The sequence below is a fragment of the Hibiscus syriacus genome, unplaced genomic scaffold (genome assembly GCF_006381635.1).
Source record: "Hibiscus syriacus cultivar Baekdansim isolate YM2019G1 unplaced genomic scaffold, ASM638163v2 tig00003041_pilon, whole genome shotgun sequence".
Taxonomy (NCBI): Eukaryota; Viridiplantae; Streptophyta; class Magnoliopsida; order Malvales; family Malvaceae; genus Hibiscus; species Hibiscus syriacus.
In genome coordinates, this window is record NW_024061960.1 from 2,272,861 (window position 1) to 2,294,175 (window position 21,315).

Sequence of the window (21,315 nt, forward strand, 5' to 3'; positions counted from 1 at the left end):
TTAAGTTGCGTTCAACCTGAAATATTATGATTTTTATTACATTTTTGGTTACACACCAAAATCGATGTTTTTTAGCCTTAAATTTGACAGCTGCACAACAAAACTATCCTAGTTATAGGTATAGTAAAAACTGTGTAAAAACGTTTTGGTGATGTTTTATAAATATATATATATATATATATATATATATATATATATGAAAAAACAAAAACAACCATACAAAGAGTATATACCTAATCGTTACAGATGAAGAGGAGAATGATTCATCCCCGTGGGGTTTTTACAAACAAGCACGTGGAAACGATTCTTCATGTTCCTTTGTTATGCTCACCAGGTGAAGCTCATGGACTCAAAATGCAGATTGTCTGCCAATCCAGAACCAAAGATGGCTGCAACCTCTTGTCGCAGTTCCCTCGGTCCGCTTACAATAACTCCTACGCTGCTTCCTTTGCGTTCAAACAGTATCCCTACCAATAACAACACTCAACTAATTTAGATTTCTTGACATATATGTAACAAAGGATGTCATAACACATATTGGATAATAACTTACTTTTCAAGTCAGGTCGTTCACCGTAATGGACCTTGGTCGCTTGCATTAAAGACTGGTGCAGAAGGCTTTCTAGTTTTCGGTCACTGTTACACCACGCCGGAGATGTCGTTGGCGGAATATCCATGTTTTGAGTCTGACTCATCCCCTTCCTATTTCGCTTCTTGTTCCAAAGATAAGCAGTAGTTGCGGTCATTGCGATGGCGAGGCATATGAATAAAATGTTAAAATCAGCTCTTGCAGCGGTAGCGTATACCACATTAGAGCCATGGTCAATCGAGTATATATAGTATCGTGTTAGAATGCCGATGAGAAGAAGGAAGATGACGAAAGATGATGAAATTATAAGTCCGAGCCAGAGCCAGCTATCGGGACCTAAAATTGCAGAAACTGGTGCATCTACCGCATTAGGCTTGAACCATATAGTTTTTAAGGGCTTGTGGTTATCTTCGGCAGCCACATTTTCTCTTGTTACATAGGCTTCAATCTGTAACTGCAGGCAGGAAATATCGATTGTGTCGCCTGAAACTGGTAGTATCAATTTCAACATTGTGAGATCAATAGATTTCTTGAATGCACATATGAGGAGGATCTGTGGAATCTTGACACCACCATTATCGGCCTTAAACATAAGCTCTAGAATAATCTATATGAAAGGTGTAATGCGACTAACGTATCGTGCCTGTGGTGGATATTCCATGTCATAAAGAGTTCTATATTTACCATTGCAGAAGCAGGGGAAAAGATCTTGTTTTGGGGTCACGTACCTTAGAAAATGTGTTGAGGCAGGTCCATAAGGCCCTTCTATGGACACCTCGAAGCGATTCGTTGAGAAAGGGGTTGAAAACTTCTGATACAACTCAGAAGACCAACTTCCTTCGCTTTTGATGATGCTCAGCTTGTCAGGATCCATGTTACTATTGGAGGTAATTGTAAAGGGATGCCATTGAAGCTTGGAAATTCCAGGTACATTCACTAAAAGAATGCTTGTTGGCGTGTAACTCAGCTCTGCCAAAATAAACAATAAGATTATATAATATATGAGTAATAACTCCCTTAGATGAGTTAATCAACAAGCATAACACATCAAATATGAGTAATGTTTTTTGACAATACCTGGACTCTTGGAGAAGTTCAACTCAACAGTTTGACAAGGTAAAACAGGAGCCGAAACCAAGCTAACCCTTTGCTGGGATTGTAAGAATCTCAAAAACCGATCGACGAGGAAGAGGTAGAAACCAGGAAGCATGATGCAAGAATAGGCGAAACCGACATGAAAGACAAAGAAGACAACGAAGAGAATGTAGAGATGATGAGTGTAATAGAAGAGCTCAAACATTTTTCGCCTTATACGAGGGAGGCTTGTTGCCCACACGGCTAATCCAGAGAACAAAGCTATTTCTCCTGCCATATTTGAAACTTCAATTTTATCCCACTTGAGTACCTGCAGAATATAAAGAACAATTATCTGGTTTGCAACATGAATTGTTACATCCTTTGTTCTTTTCAAACTGGTTATTTACCTGCGTCATTTGCTCTGTGTTGGCCCAGTAAACAAGATAACATAAACCATGAGAAGTGAAAATGATCATTGCAACATGACCAATCCAAATATGATACCTCACACTTGCTTCTGAAGTAAGCCCTATCAACCGCAAAACCGAAGACCCTCTGGTCACAGGGAAGAAGAGAAAAGACATGCAAATGTTTCCTACTAGCCCAAGTGCCAAACCAGACATGTCCAACTTAGCCTCCCACCTGCAAGGACGTCAATCCAAAACTTTCATCAAATTTGGAACTAATATATATATATATATATATATATATATATATATATATATATATAATCATCGTAGGCAAGGAATTAATGAGATTCTTACACTAGCAGTCCACTCTTTGAAGCCATTTGGTAGATATGTACAAATATATTATTCAAGTAAGAAGTGGTTGACCAAGCTATAAGCACTGAAGATACTAATTTTTCATCCATTTGTTGTCATTATTATTATTGTTATTATTATTTTATTTATAATTATTATTATTATTTTATAATTATTATTATTATAATTATTATTATTAATAAAAAATTACTATTACAAACAGGCCCAATCAAAACTGGACCAACCCAGTTACAAGAAACCCAATCAGCCCAATAGTAGAACCCTAAATTAGATTAGGGTTTTCATCTTCATCCCAGCCGCCGCTCTCCTTGCCAGCCGTTGGATCTGACTTAGATCCAACGGTCCACATGGTCCCAGCAGAAACCCTAGGGTTATGATACCCTAGGGCCGCACGGCGCCGCCTCTACGTCCAGCCACTCCACCCGCTGCCACGACGCCAACAGTAGACTCCAGAAGGTTTGCTGCTACAACAACAACCGCACACGTGTCCCCATTTTTCGGTGAGTCACCACAAGTTCGGTGACTCACCAAACTGCCACTCTTTTACCAGGTCCAAGACGAGCGCTGGTGATGGTTATAAGACCATCAACCGAACCTGCAAAAGAAAAAAAAAAGAGACAAGGAGATCAATCAGAAAATAGGGAGCAAGCCAGAGAGAACCACAAACAACACAACAACCAAATACCACTAAAATACCGAGAGAAAAATTAAGAGAAATATTATCGAGGAAGCTGTGACGCCACCAGAGTTCACGCTCTTCCACCCGCCACCAAAAGCCTTCGAAAACCGAAGGTACTTTCATAGATTTGCTCCGATTGGGAGCATTTTAAGGGAAAATGTCACCGGATTCGTCATTAGGAGGGCCCGATCTAAATTTTGGTATAAAATTTGTATTTTCAGACCACCGGAGGCGATGGTCGGCGGCGGAGGTCAACGGTAACAGACGGCTGCCGACCGACGATTGTATTCCCTCCGGTGAGGGAATCCTAGAGAGAAGGCAGAGAGAATGCTTCTCTCGGTTTTAGAGAGAGAAGAGGTAATGAGAAAATGAGAGAATTTGGCCTTAAGGCCGGTTATAATGGGGTATAAATACCCTTACCAAAACGACGTAGTTTTGGTGAGGGCTTTTGTGTAATTTCACACATGGATAAATTATTCTCGCAGCCACTGTAACTTTAAAAACTTGCAATTTGATCCTTATAGCATGTTTTTATTTATTATAATTTGATATTCTAATTTAATATAATTTTATTTTAGTCCCCAAGTAAATAAATATATAAAATAACATGTTTAATCCCTGTAACTTTAAATAATTAATTACTAATTAGGGTATTTAAGTTTTATATGTTATAATTTAATCACTACTTTCATTTAATTACCAATTTTATTATTATATTTATATATTTTTATAATTTCATATTTGTTATTGTTTAATTATCTTAATATGTTTTCAATATATTTAATTATTATTATTATTATAAATTATTTATTATTATTTAGTTGTTTTTCTATTAAAATTCTATTTATAAATCTAATTTTATAAATTACTTTTAAATAAAAATAATATTATTTTAATATATATTTATTTTTCAATATTAAGAAATGACAGTCTTAAAGCAACTGGATGTTCATTTTCTTATATTTTTAAATAAATAAATATTTTACTTTTATAAATTATATATATATTAACCTATTTTTTATATTATTTTTAGATAAATGTTTTATTATTTATTTATTTTTTAATATTAAGATTTTAAATTATTTTATGATAAAATAAATATTTATTATATAAATTAATAGATTTTAAATAAAATAAATTTGAAATAACAGGATTATGAATTAAATATATTTTTGACTTTTTTAATTTTCCAATAATAGAGACAATTTATAATTAATAAGTACCAATTTTGGGCGTTGTGGGGGTACTTAATCCTTCCCCAAACGTAATCGACCACGAATCCCTTTTTATTATTAAAAATAAATAATTTTTGGTTAAAACGCATACCAGTTTATCTTTTAACTGATGTTTTCTTAAAATCTCATTTAAAAGATAATTTTTAGGTATTCGACCTACCTGACCCAAAAGGCCGATGGCGACTCCCAAAACATTTTAAAACCATTTATTCACATCACTTTTCCCGCCAAGTAAAAAATTCGTACCCGGGCAAAAACTGGTTACGACAGCTTGGCGACTCCACTGGGGACTGGTCAAACTTTAAAATCAATTACAAATTATCTCTATTAATTAGAAATTAAAAACTCATATATTTAATTTATAATTCTTTCTTTTCAAAATTTTTATATATACTTATTATTTTCATATTATTTATATATATTATTTTATTAATGTTTTATTTTATTTTCAAGTATTAAAATTCATTATTTATTTGTCTGTCAGAGGTTTGAACATTTCTCCTCACACACAACATGTGCATTGCATAACATAAGCTTTATAATCAAGCTTGTCCCTTTTAAGTGGAAATGAAAGCCACGTCTTCGTGAGAATTTATTCTCCGTGTCAGACCTAGCAAGTAGCTTTCGAGGTTCATATGCCCTATGTCTTCGTGAGAATTTATTCTCTGTGTCAGGCATAGAGAAGTGTATCCCCTCGAATTGAACTTGATCCACTTTAGTCTGTGATGGATTAGGATTGAGGGTTGGCATCCCAAGGGGGCACTAACAAGGACCATTCAAGTACCTTTACTCTTAGAACTGAAACTCTGCATATAGTAAACCTTAGAAACTCTTCCGATCTGAAGCCATGCCGAAATTTTGTCCCAAAATAGGTGTACATGAAGGAGAAATGAATTCTAACTTTTTCCTTTTAATTAATTAATTTATTTCCCTGCTAAATAAATTACATGTGAATTTAGATTATTTAAAGTATGCTATGTAGAAAGCATGTTTAAATAGAAATATTTGGATAGATATTATTAAATTAAATTTTTCTTTCTTTATTATTTGAACTAATTCATTTATTTTTGTGTGTTCTTTTATATTTTATGTTTGCATAGCATCATACAGGATAAAAGGTATTGATCTTCAAGTTAATCGTCTCATTGGAAAACCTTCATCTATGGATAAAAAATGTTCAAATCAAATAGCTCCAAACTCAGAAGTAAGACAGTGGTCTGAGGATTTACAAAGACAAGGGGGAGACAGTCTGCAGGATGATTATGTACCCTAGTTTGCAAGTTATGCTCCGGTTTCGCTAAAAAGAAATATGCAAGATTTGCGAGGCATTTGGGAGAGTTGAGATTCAAATAGAAAGCTGTATTTCTACCAGTCTTACGGGGACATCCCATATTTGCTATATGTCGAAGTTGATAATTACTTGCTTCGAGCCCTAAATCCCGGTTATAATTGTTTCACTTTCAATAAGGAGGACTTGGTTCCTACTATTGAAGAATACATAAGGAGGACTTGGTTCCTACTATTGAAGAATACACAACTTTGCTACATATAGAAGGGGCTTTGGAGAATCGAATTTATTCAAGGTCAGTTAAAACTCAACCTTTCCGAGTTAAATTAGCAAAGATTGCCGGAGTACGAGAGGAATAGGTAGTAGCTCGTACGAAATAAAAGGGCGAAGGCATTGCTTGGACCAACATCAAAGAAATTATTCAGAGTCATCCAGATGAGACGATTTGATCTCTTGGCTCTGGGTATATATGGTATGGTCATTTTCCCGAAAGCATTGGGATACATTGAAGCTGCAGTAGTAGATTTGTTTGAACAGCTACCAAAAAAGGTCAATCATGCTTCTGTAATTTTAGCAGAGACTTTTAGATCATTAAGCGCTTGTAGAAGGTTAGGAGGTGGATGATTTTTGGGATGTGCACCATTGTTATATGTATGGATCCGTAGCCATTTTTGGAGGACAGAAAAGGTTTCATATCGTCATTTTAGTACGGATTACTCACCATTGAAAGAGTTTCTAGAGCAAGAATGGCCGAAAGAAATCATGAAAGATATGTGGATCAATGCCCTGCGAAATTTACAAAGCGATGATATCGTTTGGCGTGCCCCGTGGAAAATTCAAAGGGAATTCTTTTATAAATGTGGTGACTACAACTGGGTGATGCTACTTGGTTTGTGGGGAGGAATCAGATATGCACCACTTCTGGTTATAAGGCAGTATGAATGTCGTCAAGTTGTTCCTGTGACTACTGGGTTACATTCATCCGAGTTCGCATTTCATAGCAAAAATTAAAAAAGAAACATTATGGAGGCCATTAAAGCTTGGAAAACAACTTTCTGTATCCGAGCTAAAGCAGCAAAAGAAATGTTAACTCCTGATTATGAGGAATGGAGATCTGTCAGGAAAAATGAAAATATTCCTCTACCAGATCAAAATAAGGATATCTATATGGAAGATTACATTCGGGTGGTTCCATCAGAGATTGAAATCCTGAAGGCTGAATTTGAAGCAGAAAGAGAAGATTGGTCGAAAGAGTTAGAACAAATGAGACGATACAAAGCTATGATGGGCGTCGACGTTGACTTTCATTCAGCACAATGTGCAATGCTGAGGGAAAACAAAGAAAAAGTTGATGGTGAGTTCAGAACGCTAAAGAAGAATTATGATGAGCTACACAAATCGTGGAAAGCATCAGGATCGAGCAGATCAATAGTACATATGACCAAAGAATTGAGTATCGAGAAAAGCCGAGTTGAACATTTGAAAGGAAAAAATAGCCGTTTACTCAAAATCCTTGAGAAAGGAAAGCAGAAAATGGAGGATCTCGAGGTTGAAAAAAGGGAGGGAATTGTAAAGCACAAAGCCGAAAGTCGTGAGATTATGAAACAAATGCAGAAAGAAAGAGATCGAGCTAAAGAATTAGAAGATATGACGAACGACATGCTTGAGAAATTTGAAGATGAGAAAAATACCATGTTCAAGGGATTTGAATCTGAAATGAACATTCTGATTATCGAACTCGAAGTCAGGGGTCAAAGGATTGAAGAGTTTGATGTTGAAAAGGAAAAATGGGAATTGGAGAGGAAGAATTTCAACACTAGACTTGAAGTAGAGCAAGAAGTGGCCAACAAATGGATGCAAAGATGTAGAAACAAGAATGTTCAAATCCAGAAGCTGAGTCAAAGAACACAAGAAACACGAAAAAAACTTGAAGAGGATTTGGATCAGTGTAGAAACAAAAACTCAGAGTTTAATGCTTACATCTTGCAACTTGAAGAATCATTATTTCAAGAAAAGGTTCATCTAGGACCTAGTGATCTTAAAGAAAGTTATGAGGAGAATGTTTCATTGCGAAGAAGCATCCGAGATCTTGAGAAAACTCTACACAGTTGTCAAGTCAGAATCAATGACTTAGAGCAGACTCTCGAGGGAACTAATGAACAATGGTAAAAATTGACTGATGTCTATGTATAAAGAAGTGAAGAGAGAAGCAATATGGTATTCGAGGCCATGGTACAAATAAATGAAGTTGCCAGATATGTTGGGGAGTTAGCTGCTGAAGCAAAGATAATTGAGCATCACGTTGATCCAGTTTCTAAGTATGGAAAGAAGATGACTTGATTGATGAAAGAAATCATAGAGCTTAATAGGAAAGCTATGCCGTATATGTAGTTATGAACTATTATAAAGAAACTTTTGTATGCTGATGAAAGTTATTCTATGACAGTTAACTTATTGAGATCAATACCTTTTGCATACATTCATTTTTGCATAGATTCATTATTCATTGCATTATTTTCTTTATGAATAATTTTTATTAAGGTAAACATTCATTAAATAAAATTTGAAAAAAATAATATCAAAAGGATTTTCAATCGCAATTATTCTGGCCAAACGAGAAATTCAACATCACTACGGTAATAGACAAGCTACTAAGAAAATCATGGAGGATAAAATACAACGTCTTGAGGAAAAACATAATAAAGAACAAGCAGAGATGAAAATGAAGTTAGAGAAAATTGAAGCCAGTATTACAAACTCACAAGACAGTATAATGCAGAAAATAGAGGATATGCTCAGGAAACAGGCTACCATTGGAAAAATTCATGAAAACCCTGTCCCTTTTGACCAGGAACCTATGTATCCTTTAGGTTTCACGTCGGAACCGATTTATCACTCTGGCATCACACCTGTACAAATCCATGCTCGCACATCGGCACTTCAAGAGACCAAACATAATGAAAGTCAACAAGTGGATCATGCGTCTTCAAGCAAAAATCTGCTTATATCAGATGTGAAAATACGAGATTTTAATGTTGAGCATCTAATCCTATATTTGAATGAGCTGAATGAGAAAGAAAAAGTAAATGAAGAATTGACCAGACAGATCAAGAGCTTAGAGGAACTAATAAAATCCGTAGAAGTAACTGAATTATTCTATGGGTTTGACGCTAGTGAATTGAGCTTAGTCCCAGACCTAATCCTCCCCATCAAGTTCAAAATTCTGGAATTTGAAAGATATGACGGTACTACATGCCCTTCGTCTCACATTCCTATGTTTTGTCGTAGAATGGCAGGACATGTGAAAGACGAGAAATTATTAATTCATTGCTTTCAAGATAGCTTAACAGGAATAGCTTTAAAATGGTATACTCAACTGACCAAAGCCAACATTAGATCCTGGAAGGATCTGGCAAAGGCATTCCTAGAGCAGTACCGCCACGTGACAGATATGGTCCCTGATAGAGGGACTCTCCAAAATTTGGAGAAAAAGAACAATGAAACATTTAGACAGTACGCTCAGAGATGGCGTGACACATCAGCACAAGTTCAGCCACCTCTATCAGAAAAAAAAGAAACAATAATGTTCGTCCATACTTTAAAGGCTCCCTATTTAAGCCATTTAATAGGGAACGCAACCAGAAATTTTGCAGATCTGATCATTTCTGGAGAACTCATTGAAAATGTCATGAAGAGTGGCAAAATTAAATCAAATGAGGGGTCTAGTTCAAAAAGACCCATGCCGAAAAAAGGAGAACGAAGTTAACAATGTGAATTCTTACAACAAGGATACTTCGAGAAGTGTTACGATAACCCAACCAAGGGTTAAGAAAGAGGAAACAAACACTAATCGAGCGAAATCCAAAGGATCTCGCAGGGAAAATGAAAGGCTTTCCTTTACACCATTTCCAGTACCGTATGCAGAGATCTATGATTCGTTGTTAAAAGCAGATGTCATAAGGCCCTATCCTTTGATTCCCATGCAACCACCGTTCCCTCCATGGTATGATGTAAAAGTACACTATGTTTATCATGACGGAATTACGGGTCACTCCATTGAAAACTGTTTGGCATTCAAAAGGGTGGTCCAAAATTTGATTAATACTGGAAAGCTGGAATTCAATTCACCAGCTACATCAAATTATCTGCTGCCAAATCATAGAGATAAAAATGTGAACGCAATCCAGGAAAAGAATGGAAGGAAAGCAAAAACGGATGTTTCTGAGATTAAATCTCCTTTTGGTTGGATATTTCAACAACTCTCCCTATCTGGAATGATTCAACAACAAGTCAGGCCAAAGCATAATGAAGCCGAGAATTATTGTGAATATCATCAAAAGAAGAGACATGGAAATCAACTATGCCTTGAATTTAGAGATTTGGTGGAAAAACTGATAAATAACAAAGAGATAGAGTTCTTTGAACAAGAACTAGGAAAAATAGAAGATTATGTTTGCACATCAGAAGATTCTAAACCTAAGCAGAAAATAAGTGATCCCGTGATCATCACTGTGAAATCATCTACAGTGAATCCGATACCATCAAAGCCGAAAGTGGTCATCATAACTCCTTTACCATTTCCATATAAGGATACCCGCAGGGTACCTTGGAATTATACTACCAATGTTTCAATGGTAGGAGGATCTATTTCTCTGGAAAAAGTAGAAGAGAAAGTACAGAGTATGGATTCGACTTCTGAAGTAGTAAATGAAGTCGAATTCTTTACAAGAAGTGGGAGATGTTACTCTCCCGAAACATCGAATGCATCAGAACATGCAAAAATAAAGGGAAAAGCTACAGTGATACCTCAAAAGGTATTTGATGACGAATCCCCACCAACAGTCAATGAGCTCGTAACAGAAAAGCAAGCACAAGAATTCTTGAAATTTTTGAAACATAGCGAATATAGTTTGGTTGAACATCCACATAAACAACAAGCCCAAATTTCAATTCTTGATTTGTTGATGAATTTAGAAGTACACAAAAATGCCTTGATGAAAATACGTAATCAAACATTTATTCCTGAAGATATATCTCTCAACAAGCTTGACGGGATTGTGGGGCACATAGCTGCTGATAATTATATAACGTTCACTGATGATGAAATACCTGAGGGCAGAATAGGATCAGTGAAAGCTTTGAATATTACCACACATTGTCATGGCCATGTTTTTCCAAGAGTATTGATTGACAATGTATCTGCTCTTAACTTGATGCCTCTGGTTACACTTCAAAGAATGATGGTGGATAAATCGCACATGAAGAGTTATCAGAATGTAGTATGAGCTTTTGATGGCACTCAAAATGAGGTGCTTGGGAAAATGGAAATACCACTGTTGATCGGACCAGTCGTGTACAATATAGACTTTGTAGTGATGGATATCCACTCTACATATAATTGTTTGTTAGGGGGGAGGCCATGGATTTATTCTGCAGGAGCTGTTCCTTCTTCATTGCATCAGAAACTGAAGTTCGTTATTGACGGTCAACTGATATGTGTAGGAGCTAAGGAATAAATCATTGCCTCTGTAACGAGTGATGCTCCGTATATTGAAACCACTGATGATGCTCTCGAATGCTCTTTCCGAGCTTTGGAACTTGTCAATACAACCTTTATTGCTGAGGGAAACGAAATTCCACATCCCAGATTGTCCGATTGCACCAAAATGACTGTACGACAGACTTTAGGCATAGGAGCTAAAACTGGGAAAGGTTTGGGAAAGAATATTCAGGGGAGTTCAGTTCCTGTAAGTATGAAGATGAAGAAAGATCATTTTGGGCTTGGATTTAAGCCTAATTTTCAGCAAAGGAACAACAAGATGAAAAGAAGAGGTGAAAATAGAAGGGCAAGATTGAAGGGAGAAGAAATTCCTGGGAACGCATGTCTTTCCCTCCTTTGAAGTCCACATTTAAATCCAGAGGAATGGTTAATGTAGAACAATAGCTTGTTGATGCTCTCAAAGAAGAAAGTTCAACAAAAGATCAATGCATAGTTGAAGAGGCTATGGGAGGATTATTTATCAATATGATCACACATGGCTGGAATTCGCCTTTGTCTTCCTGGTGAAACACTCAACAATTGGACTGTTGAGGACCTCCCTATAGTTTTTAGTATTAACACAGAGTAATACTCAGAACTAATATTTATGTTTTAGCCCAAGAATATAAAAAGTTTTTGTTATCTTGTAAGGGCAGTTGCTAAGTTCACTTAATATCAAATATAAGAAGTTTTCTTAAAATTCTTAAATGGCAATCATTCTTTACATTTTACATTTTTACATTCATTATTTCTCATTCTTTATATTTATTTCATAAATTTACTATATCCTTTCAGAAATATGTCCGATTTGAATTTGCATATGTCACAATGTTAATAGCTTGATTATTCCTAAATTTAATCATGAGATAAATTTAGAGCGGCCCACATGTTCGGAGGAAGTCAATGAGTCTGAGGATGAAATAGAATGTGATGTTCCTACTGAATTATTAAGACTGGTAGAAAAAGAAGACAAACAAATTTTACCTCACAAAGAAGAAATTGAGACTGTAAATCTGGGAACCGATGAATAAATGAAAGAAGTGAAAATTGGTACTACTTTGTCAACCCAAATAAAACAAGAATTGATAGATCTCCTCCAAGAGTTCAAAGACATCTTCGCCTGGTCTTATCAAGATATGCCTAGTTTGAGTACATATATAGTGGTCCATAAACTTCCAATCAGTCCAGAGTACAAACCTGTTCAACAAAAGCTCAGACGAATGAGGCCAGAAATGTTGTTGCAGATCAAAGAGGAAGTGATGAAGCAGATTAATGCAGGTTTCCTACAGGCAGCCAAATACCCAAAATGGGTAGCTAACATTGTTCCAGTACCAAAGAAAAATAGGAAAGTTCGAATGTGTGTGGATTACAAAGAAAAAAACAACATTTGTAACCATGTGGGGCACATTCTGCTATAAAGTAATGCCATTTGGATTGAAAAATACAGGGGCAACATATCAGAGAGTGATGATAACTCTATTTCATGACATGATGCATAAAGAGATTGAAGTATACGTGGATGAAATGATTGCCAAGTCCCGAATCGAAGAAGAACATATTCAAAATTTAAGAAAACTTTTCCAGAGATTGAGAAAGTATCAATTAAAGCTCAACCCCGCTAAATGCAATTTTGGGGTAACATCCGGGAAGCTTTTGGGATTTGTAGTCAGTAAAAAATGAATCAAGATTGATCCAGATAAAGTAAAAGCAATTCAAGATCTTCCACCACCCAACACAAAAAAAGAAGTTTGAGGTTTTTTGGGAAGATTAAATTATATATCTCGTTTCATTTATCAATTAACTGACAAATGTGATCCAATATTCAAATTACTTTGAAAGAACAATCCTGAAGTCTGGAATGATGAATGTCAAGAAACTTTGGAAATTATTAAGAAATATTTATCCAATGCCCCCATTTTGGTATCACCAGTGCCTGATAGACCGTTAATTCTATACTTGACAGTCTTTGAAAATTTAATGGGATGCGTACTAGGGCAGCATGATGAATCTGGAAGAAAAGAGAAAGCCATTTATTATCTGAGTAAAAAATTTATTGATTGTGAAATTCGATACCCACCAATACAAAAATATGTTGTGCCTTGGTGTGGGCTACTCGAAGACTCAGACAATACATGTTATATCATACCACTTGGCTGATATCTAGACTTGATCCTTTAAAGGTTTAATGGAATCACCAGCTTTAACAGGCAAAATGGCTAGATGGCAGATGTTATTATCTGAGTTTGATATTGTATATGTCAACCAAAAAGCGATAAAAGGAAACGTCATAGCTGATTTCTGGCCAGTCGTGTATCAGATGATTATCAGTCTTTGAGTTTTAACTTTCCAGATGAAGATTTGTTGTGCATATCTATGAATGAAGAAGTTAGATTAAATGATGAATCCTGGAAACTTTATTTTGATGGAGCATCCAATGCCTTGGGAAGAGGAATTGGGGCAGTGTTGATTTCTTCAGAAAATATTTATTATCCTTTCACAAGCATACTAGAGTTCTTTTGCACCAATAACATGGCGAAATATGAAGCTTGTGTCATGGGTTTGAAAGCAGCCATAGAAAGGAAAATTAAATTTCTCAAGATATACAAAGATTCATCGTTAGTGGTGTATCAACTACGAGGAGAATGGGAAACAAAAGATCCCAAATTGCTGGAATACCGAGATTTTACCCTCGAATTAGTGAAAGAATTTGAAAGTATCACCTTCAATTATCTCCCTCGATAGGAAAATCAAATGGCAGATGCTTTGGCTACATTAGCTGCTATGTTTCAAGCAACTAATAAAGTTGATATGATGCCGATCAAAATGCAAGTATATGAAACTCCTACACATTGCTATAGTGTGGAAGCAGAAGCAGACGACAAGCCATGGTATTATGATATCTTGCAATATATCAAGCATCAAAGCTATCCACAAAATGCATATGAGATTGATAAAAGAACATTGAGAAGAATAGTTGCTGGATATTTTCTTGATGTCGAGACTTTGTATAGGAGAAGAAATGATCAAATGCTATTGACATGTGTAAATACAAGCGAAGCCAGAAACATCATTGAGGAAGTACACAATGGGATATGTGGAGCACATGCAAATGGTCTTTCCATGGCTATAAAAATAATGAGATATGGGTATTACTGGGCCACCATGCACACATATTGCATTGATTATGCAATGAGATGTCATAAATGTCAGATATATGCAAATAAGATTCATGTACCTCCATCACCTTTACATGTAATGACTGCACCTTGGCCATTTTCTATGTGGGGAATAGACGTCATTGGGGCAATCACACCAAAAGCATCAAATGGACATTGTTTCATCCTAGTGGCAATTGACTATTTTACAAAGTGGGTTGAAGCTACTTCATATGCCAATATTAAGAGGTATACAGTTTGCAAATTTATAAAGAAAGAAATAATCTGCCGGTATGGGCTACCAGAGAGAATCATTACAGATAATGCTCTGAACTTGAACAACAAAATGATGACTAGACTTTGTGCATAGTTTAAAATCAAGCATGCAAATTTTTGAAAACATTTTGATGTTTCGATATAACAAATTAAATTAAAAGAATTTTAATTTTGAAAATGATTTTTCTAAGCATATTCGATATATTAATCGAATATCAAAATATTACTCAAAGTATTTCAAAGTCTTTTAAAATCCTTACTAAAGTGTAAAATTAAGTTTTAATCTTAAAATAATTTCAAACAATTTTACAAAGTATTTCGAACCGTTCAAAGCCAAAAATTGTTTGTCCAGAGGAACCGATTCCCCCCCAAGGGGGTACCGATTCCCCCTGAATGGTTTGGCTCTGAGAAATTCTAGTATGCTCGGAGGGAACCGATTCCCCCCACTGTTTAAAGGTCGAATATTTGAATTTTACACTTAGGGAACCAATTCCCTATGAGGGGGTACCGATTCCCCCCACGGTCCAAGCAGAAATATTAATTGTTTTCACACTTAAACGGCTCTAATAACTTCATTAATGATCCCCAACGTTCAGAAGTGATTCAAGGTGTATTTAACCAAGCTTAGAAGCCATTGATCAATAACAAGAAACAACAAGCAACTAGAATCAAGAGAGAATCAAAGAGAAAGCATCAAACCTCAAGTTAAGCATTTCAAGCCTATTTTTCATTCAATATTCATTTTGCTTTCAAGAAAACTACTTGTACTCAATTGTATTCATTCTTGAGTGTTCTTTTCTTTGTCTAGAATTTCAATAACAAGAAACAACAAGCAACTAGAATCAAGAGAGAATCAAAGAGAAAGCATCAAACCTCAAGTTTAAGCATTTCAAGCCTATTTTTCATTCAATATTCATTTTGCTTTCAAGAACACTACTTGTACTCAATTGTATTCATTCTTGAGTGTTCTTTTCTTTGTTCTAGAATTTGGGGTATAATTCTTGAGGGTTTGTAAGGTTACTCTTTGTCCTCAAAGAAACACAAATTAGTGAATTTGTGGAAAATCCTTAGTGTGGATAGCTAAGGTAGTGGACGTAGACTTTGGTTGAGAAAGTCGAACCACTCTAAATCGCTGTGAAATTACTTTCAATTTTCTGCAAAAGCTTCCACCAAATTTTTTATTGCCAATTTACCCCCTCTTGGCCGATTCTGTCAATCGATTAACTCAACAATTGGCATCAGAGCCTAACTCATTTGAAGGTTTAATCGCCTCTTGAGTCGATTCGGTAAGAGTTACATCGATAATCAAAGTCATCAATGGCCTCTACTTCAAACTTCGACTCCAGTCTCGATTCGATGCCCGTCAACAAGCCTCATTTCTTCAATAGGGATAACTATGCCTATTGAAAAAATAGGATGATGTACTTTATTCAAGCAAGTGACATGGGAGCATTCCGTAGAAGAATGATACATCAAGCCTCTCACTCATCCAAGATTGTGGAGTGAAGGAGAGACAAGAATGTTCCAGCTCAACTCCAAAGCCATCCATATCATATTTTGTACTCTTGGACCAGATGAATACGCAAGAGTTTCATCTTGTACAACCACCAAAGAAATATGGGACAAACTTCAAGTCACTCATGAAGGTACCGATGAGGTAAAGAAATCTAAAATTAGTATTCTAACGCATAGCTATGAAAATTTCAGGATGAAACCAAATGAAGATATCAAAGCTATGACGGATAGATTTTCAACGATTGTCAATGGTCTCAAATCATATGGAGAGATCATTTCAAATGAAAAACTAGTGAGGAAGTTAGTCTACTCCCTTCCAAAATCACGGCAATCAAAGAAGACGACAATCATCGAGTCTAAGGACCTAACATCCTTAACTCTTGAAGAACTAATCGGTTCCCTTCTCACTCATAAAATGATTCTTGAAGATGAAGTGGACCTCGATAAGATTGACGAGACACCAAAAGAGAAGGAAAAGAAGAAAATATTGGAGTTACTCTCAAATCCACAAAAGATGAGAGTGATTCGAATGACGATGATGATGATGAGGAAATGGCATTATTTTCCAAACGATTCAAAAAGTTGATGATGCCCAACCGAGGAAGAAAATTCAAACGTCATAAAGGCTTCAAAACTGAATCGAAGGAGAAAGACTCGATCATTTGCTATGAATGCAAAAAGTCGGGGCATGTCAAATATGATTGCCCATAATTGAAGAAAAAGGGTCAATCCAAAAAGAAGCACAAGGCTCATGTAGCTACATGGAGCAATGAAGAAGGTTCCGATAAAGAGGAACAAGAAGTTGCAAACTTGTGCTTGATGGCTATCGGGGAAGATTCTAAGGTAACCTCTAACTCATTCGATTTGGATGAATTATCTTATGATGAGTTATTAGAGGATTATAATGATTTGGCTTTGGATTATAAGACTCTATTTTCAAAATACGGAAATGATATTTCAAAATTAGAAAACGAAAATAGTCTTATATTCAAGACCAACAATGAGCTTGAAAGTATGATCAAAGAATTAAAAATCAAAATTAATGATTTTGAAAAGAAAAATACTGATTTGCATAACTTACTTTCAAAAGTTCATGATGATCATCAAAAGAAGATTGATGATCTTAAATCTTCTTTTAATAAGGTTAGAACAAAAAGTTTTGAAAAAAGTGAGAATTCAAAATCCAACTTTGTTAAGAAAAGTTTTAGAAGCTACAATCATAGAAGTCCTCAACGAACCTTGAATGGTAAAATTGTTAGGAGTATATGGGTTCCTAAAGAATTCATTACTACTAAAGATAAGGATGTCCTTCATAAATGGATACCAAAGGAGACAATGATTTTAGAAACTAATGAATATGGATCCAAAAGAATTTGGGAACCAAAAATCAAAAATTATTCTATGTTTGTAGGGAAAGGAGCATTGCTACAAGGCACGGGAAACAAATTCAAATTCATGGTACCTTGATAGTGGATGCTCGAGACACATGACGAGGGACAAAACGGTTCATAGCTTAACGCCAAAATGGAGGAGAAGGAACTTTTGGTGATAATTCAAAAGGTCACATTGAAGGTATAGGTACAATAGGTAATACCTCTTCCATACAAATTAAAATGTTTTATATGTGAATGGATTAAAGCATAATCTTTTGAGTATAGTCAATTTTGTGATAAAGGATTCAATGTCATGTTTGAAACTAATGGTTGTAAGTTATTGACATTGCATCTAATCGGATTATGCTTGTTGGTCATAGAATAGGAAACATTTACATGGTGCATTTAGATTCTATTAATGTGACTAATTTATGCCTAGTTGCAAAAGATGAGCATGATAGTTGGTTATGGCATTGGAGACTAGGACATGTTAGCATGAGTGTTTTGCAACGGTTAGTTCAAGGAGAATTGGTTCGAGGGCTGTCTAAACTAAAATTTGATAATGATAAAATCTGTGATGCTTGGGCTAAAGGAAAACAAAAGCAAGTTTTTTTTAAATCCATTAATGATGTGTCAACTAGTAGAGTATTACAATTAATCCATATAGATCTTTTTGGGCCAACTAGGACTACTAGCTTGGGTGGAAAACAATATGCATTTGTATTGGTAGATGACTAATCTAGATATACTTGGGTTATATTCTTAAGTACTAAAGATGAAGCATTAGATAATTTCATCACGTTTTCAAAAGGAATCCAAAACGAAAAAGGTTACTCTATAACTAGTGTTAGGAGTGATCATGGAACTGAATTTGAAAATCTTGGATTTAATGAGTTTTGTAATTCTAATGGTATTAGCCATAATTTTTCAGCACCTAGAACCCCTCAACAAAATGGAGTTGTTGAGAGGAAAAATCTAACTTTAGAAGAAATAGCTAGAACCATGCTTTGTGAAAATAATTTGCCAAAGTATTTTTGGGCGGAAGCCACAAATACCGCTTGTTATGTTGTAAATCGTGTAATGATTAGGCCAATTTTAAAGAAAACTCCATATGAAATTTTCAAAAATAAAAAGGCTAACATTAGCTATTTTCATCCTTTTGGATGTAAGTGTTTTGTTTTAAACAACGACAAAGACAATCTTGGCAAATTTGATGCTAAAAGTGATGAAGATATTTTTCTGGGTCATTCCTTAAATTCTAAAGCTTATCGAGTATTTAATAAAAGAACTTTGGTTGTAGAAGAGTCTCTACATGTTGTTTTCGATGATAATCTCCTTCCGAGGAAGGATTCTTGTTTGAATGATGATGTAGGTATTATAAATACAAATGATGTTAGACATGAAGTTGGAGAATCATCATCAAATAAAGAAACGAAATATGAGAAAACTCATGATCCTCTCGAGAATCCAACCATTGAAGAAAATGAAGTATCTTATCCAAGAGAGTACAACTATGTCAAGGATGGTGAGATAATAGGTGATCCATCCAAAGGGGTAACAACTCGATCTTCTCTTAGAAATATTTGTAATTATGTTGCATTTATCTCATGCATAGAGCCTAAGAATATTAAAGAAGCATTAATGATGAACATTGGATTTGGCTATGCAAGAAGTTAAATCAAATTGAGAGAAGAAGTGTGGACATTAGTTGAAAGGCCTAGTAATAAATCTACTGTAGGTACTAGATGGGTATTTAGGAATAAGCTTGATGAGAGTGGTAATATAGTGAGAAACAAGGCTAGACTTGTTGCTCAAGGGTATACTCAGAGGGGGCATAGATTATGATGAAAACACGCTCCCGTAGCTAGGATGGAAATTATAATGTTTAGCATTTGCATGTTTTCATGAATAAATTATATCAAATGGATGTTAAAAGTGTATTTTTAAATGGTTTTATAAAAGAAGAAGTGTATGTGGAACAACCTCCAGGTTTTGAAGATTTAAAATTTTCGGATCATGTTCTTAAATTGACAAAAGCACTTTATGGTTTAAAACAAGCTCCTAGAGCTTGGTATGAAAGATTGTCAAACTTTTTAATTGAAAAAGGTTTTTCAAAAGGGAAGGTTGACACTACATTGTTTTTAAAGCATAAAGGTAAAGATTTATTAGTAGTTCAAATTTATGTTGATAATATAATATTTGGTTCTACTAATGATGTTCTTTGCCAAGAATTTTCTAAGCTAATGCAAAGCGAATTCGAAATGAGCATGATGGGGGAGCTCTCATTTTTCTTGGGACTCCAAATAAAGCAAAGAAAAGATGGCATCTTCATCAATCAAGCTAAGTACGTCAAAGATATGCTCAAGAAATTTGGACTTGAAAATGGCAAGCCTCATGACACTCCAATGAGCTCTTCAACAAAGCTTGACTTAGATGAAGGAGGTAAATGTGTAGATGTTAAATTATATAGGTCAATGATTGGATCTTTACTTTATCTAACTGCAAGTAGACTGGACATTATGTTTAGTGTTTGCTTATGTGCTAGATTTCAATCATGCCCTAAGGAATCACATTTACTAGCTGTTAAGAGAATCTTTATATACCTTAAGGACACTCCTAGTTTAGGAATTTGGTATCCCAGAGACTCTAGCTTTAGCTTGCATGCCTTTTCTGATGCGGATTATGGAGGATGCAAATTAGATAGGAAAAGCACCTCCGGTACTTGCCAATTCCTTGGAAATATGTTGATTTCTTGGTTTTCAAAGAAACAAAATTGTGTTGCATTATCTACCATTGAAGCCGAATACATTTCAGCTGGTAGTTGTTGTACACAAGTTTTATGGATGAAACAACAACTTTTGATTATGGAATTGAAGTAGGAACCATTCCTATCAAGTGTGGCAATACTAGTGCTATTTGTCTCACTAAAAATCCCATCCAACACTCTAGAACTAAGAACATTGAAATTAGACATCACTTCATTAGAGACCATGTCACTAAGGAAGATGTAGTTCTAGAATTTGTTGATACTTTGCACCAATTAGCGGATATCTTTACAAAACCTTTAGACAAGGAACGTTTTTGGACACTTAGGAGAGAATTAGGTTTAACTGACCTATCTTCACTTGGTGTTTAAAATAATTTTAGCACTTTAAAGAATAAATGAAAAATGCTTATAATAGTAATTTCTGATTATATTCATTGCTATTAGTTAGGGGGAGTTTATGATTCTTGATGAAAAATTAACTTTATGTTCAAATGTAGTTTAAGGATTAATTTGATTGATTGAACATAATTAATTTTTGATATATGAGTTGCCAATACCACTAGAGAAGATTAATTTAGCATTTTGAGTGTTTAAAATACAGATTTTTGAATTATAGGGCAGAGGGAATCGATACCCCCTTGTAGGGGAACCGATTCCCCCTTTGAAGGGGAACCGATTCCCCCTAGGGGAATCGATACCCCTAGGGTTCTGGTTTTTAACACGGGCATAACACCCAAAATTTTCAAACCCTCTCTTCTTCTCTCTTAGTCGTTCTTCTTCTCTACTCTCTTCCTATCAACATTTTGCCTCAAAACAACGTTTTTAATCGAAATTCTCTTCAAATATCATCTCCTAAACCTGTTGGAATCAACAAAATCGTGCAAACTTCATCTAATCTCACTCAAATCCGAAATTCTTCAAGGTATTTTTCTAAAACATCTATTTCATCAATTTTTGATTTCAGAACTAGTTTTAATTAGTTCTAGGTTGAACTTTAGATCGGGCATCGATTGTTTAGTGATTAGAAACTAGATTTT

The 21,315-nt window shown here is 35.2% G+C and overlaps 1 pseudogene; it reads right to left on the reverse strand.

Moving 5' to 3' along the window:
* Positions 1–279: 279 nt before the first annotated feature.
* LOC120168756 overlaps positions 280–21,315 on the reverse strand; it is a 30,040-nt pseudogene continuing 9,004 nt past the window's right edge.